The sequence below is a fragment of the Camponotus vicinus genome, unplaced genomic scaffold (assembly GCF_025532165.1).
Source record: "Camponotus vicinus isolate PSW18456_S1 unplaced genomic scaffold, iyCamVici1.0 SCAF_7, whole genome shotgun sequence".
In the NCBI taxonomy this organism is placed as follows: Eukaryota; Metazoa; Arthropoda; class Insecta; order Hymenoptera; family Formicidae; genus Camponotus; species Camponotus vicinus.
The window spans coordinates 12,340,505-12,344,012 of NW_028141979.1; the positions used below are offsets into that span (position 1 = coordinate 12,340,505).

Here is a 3,508-nt window from a genome sequence, read left to right on the forward strand (position 1 = left end):
TATCATTGGTTTGACCTTGAAGAGTCATTTGAAGGTCACGTGAAGGTCACTTCAATTTTTTTAAATGGAACTCCCTATATATGTTTACATATTCTTGTAGCTCATCTCGAGAGCTTTCCAAAACACTATAATTAAGTACCTTTTCGTTAAGTACTTTTTGAGTTATGAGGCTTGAAATAATTTCTTAATTTTACATAAACCGTAAAATATCTTGTAAAATATTCATTTTTCGATTATCTTACCTTAATACTTTTATGTACAAAATAATGAGAGGAATCAATTGGTGTAAAGAAAACACATAGTTGTTTCGAAGAAAAAATATGTAATTTGCAATTAACAATTCCATATTTTTTCTTAAAAACAACTATGTGTTTTCTTTACACCAATTGATTCCTCTCATTATTTTGTACATAAAAGTATTAAGGTAAGATAATCGAAAAATGAATATTTTACAAGATATTTTACGGTTTATGTAAAATTAAGAAATTACTTCAAGCATCATAACTCAAAAAGTACTTAACGGAAAGGTACTTAATTATAGTGTTTTGGAAAGCTCTCGAAATAAGCTACAAGAATGTACAAAAATATATAGGATATTCCATTTAAAAAAATTGAAGTGACCTTCACGTGACCTTCAAATGACTCTTCAAGGTCAAACCAATGATACCATCTTATGGCCCCCTCGAAACCATACAACTTTTGTCTAAAACATTTTTCTCTATCTTGCTTATTTTTCGAGTTATTTGGCTGCCTAAGTTAAAATGGGTCACCCTGTATATACATATATATATATATATATATATATATATATATATATATATAATTATATACTATAGAACTATAGAGAGTTATAGATAATATGCAAATATTTTCCCCCAAAAAATAATTTGCAGAAAAGGTATAAAATTTTACAAAAAGGTATGAAATCCTTCTAAAAAAAAACCTTACAAAGGTAAAAAAAATACGCCAAGTACATAAAAAATGTTCTACCTTGTATGCATCTTTAATAAAAAAATTCTTTAAAAATAATTTTTTACAGTAATTTTCCCTCAAAAAATTATTTTCCTAAAAAACAAAACCTCAACAAATAATTTTCATAAAAAAATATTAAAAAAAAAATATCAAAACTAAATATGAAATCAATAATTACTATTAGCCAAGTACTTAAGAGCAATTTGTAAATTTGATATAATATTTGCCGTGAAATATCAATTTTATACAGTAGAAATATTATACATAAATTCTCCTTAAGAAATTAAAACGCATTTTATATTTATTCAGAGAAAATTGATGTTTAAGATGTTAAAAAAGTTCTATAAATAAATAGAATATCATGCCAGAACACATTTGTTTAAAAAATAATAAATGTTATGATTTTATTGTGCCTCTTAACAATTATTAAAGATGAACTGTTACAAATACAAATTAACATTGAGGCTTCAATCAAGGATTATAACGATAGATTGAAATCAATATGTAATATAATTGAATAGTGTTTTTATATAAATAATATGACTTGTGTGGTGTTATTTATTACAATATTAATACGCTTGTGTGGTGTTATTATATTATAATTAATAATCTTATCTGGTATGACGATATCAGAGATGTGTGCAGATCGACGGTCACCGAAGGAAAGGGGCCAATTCGTATTAAGTTAGCCGGAAATTGTTCAGCCAACCAAAAATCTCCTTATGGAATCGTTTGTATTTCGTATGAAGATGTTTGAAGTGTGATTAAAAACGTTTGTGAGTAATTAGAATAATTATAAAAAATTAATCATTTTTACAGTATGTAGTTAGCCAACATAACTAAATATTAAAAATTTTCCTTATGAATCGTTTGTATTTCGTATGAAGAGTTTTGAAGTATAATTAAAAAGGTTTGTGAGTCATTCGTTTAATTTTAATTAAATTTTTTTATATTGTGAAGTTAGCCGGAAGCTATATAAAATGGACGCCGTCCTGTGATTGGTCGATTTGCTTATGGTAAATACTAAAATTTTCTCATGTGTACTGACTTTAAGTGTAAGCAAAACGAGCATTATCTCTTTTGTAACTTTTAATCCATGACTAATTTATTATTAATTCCGCATAATCGCATAAGGTGCTTTCCATTTACATCAAAACTCAGATAAATCTCACTTCTGTCTTTCTTCGACATTCATGTTAAAAAAAGACAGAAGTGAGATTTATCTGAGTTTTGATGTAAATGGAAAGCACCTAATATATCATGGATCGTGGTGCGACAAAATAATTTCTTGTGAAAAAATAAAAGTAAAAATATAGAATTTTTTTTATAGCTTGTATAAAGTTTTATGCTAAGTATATTATAATTTTCTGGACTGTAGTAATATTTAATATATAATTTTTGCTATATAAATATATATTTCTGATATAAAATCTATTTCTACAGATAGTAAGATCGGCTGAGTTATGTCACAGAATATCGGAAGGCTTACATCAAAATGCGAGAGAGAGGAGATGGCATATATCAATATGAATCCATTGCTGATGTTGTAAGAGCAAAAATAGATATCTCTGTAGATTTTATTATTTTTGCATCCGAAAACTTGAAAGTTGCCCATGCCTTATCGGAAGTAAGTATTCTTTTGTATTTTCAAATATATATAAGCGCACATTTTTAGCATATTCTTTTATGTTATCATTTTTTTTGTTAATTATTATTGATTACTTTGTTAATTTTTCAGATAGAAGCAAATAAAAGAAATTTTAATTTTAATCATCTTTATATATTGTATAAATTACAGCAATAGGAGTAATAGTTTCATGAGAAGTACAAGGTTTCACTTTAGTGTTCAAATCATTATATTGTTCCCATAATCCGGAAAATCGTTTACAATACGCCACAAAATGTCCAGGATATCCTGCAATAATGCCTGCCAATCTGAAATATTGAAATGTTTACAGGTTATTTAAAAAAAATATATAATTAGAAGTATGGAAAGATATATTGAACACGCATTTGATATAAGTGATATGAGAATATTTATTACACAACAATTAGTACGACATTAAAGTTTTTACTGTGGATATTATACATTTTTAATTCATAATATTATGCAAACTGACATGTCATTGTAAAATAAATTTTCTTTCTGCACAAAATATATGCTCGATAGATTTTGTAATACATTATTTAGTTTAATTAATAGTACTATGGCTTTTTTTAATTTACAAATGCAGTAATATTATTATTTATGCTAGTAGTATATGTTTAAATGTAATTATATAATATAAAAAAACTACTACTACTAAAATTATTATACTATACATATTACAAAAACTTACTAAACTATTGTATATTATAAAAATCCTATATTAATATACCTATAATGTTTTCCGAGTTTTATCATTGTTGGTAAATCTCCAAGTTTACATTTCTTCGAAGCAGACTGAAGACTAGCTTTAATATCTAATTCTATAAAAACATGGCAATTAGCTTCAGTTACTTGAGTGCAGTTTGTATCACATCGATTACATCGTTT

General features: G+C 25.8%; 1 long non-coding RNA gene across 2 annotated transcripts; it reads left to right on the forward strand.

Annotated features, from left to right (window-relative positions):
- Positions 1-2,093: 2,093 nt before the first annotated feature.
- Positions 2,094-3,153, forward strand: LOC145974550 (uncharacterized). Of its 2 annotated transcripts, none has more exons than XR_014439731.1 (3): positions 2,094-2,276; positions 2,416-2,599; positions 2,711-3,153. It is a non-coding gene; the product is annotated as an uncharacterized LOC145974550 (long non-coding RNA). The 2 variants fall into 2 exon arrangements; XR_014439732.1 differs by having other exon boundaries at positions 2,098-2,276; positions 2,771-3,153.
- Positions 3,154-3,508: the final 355 nt, after the last annotated feature.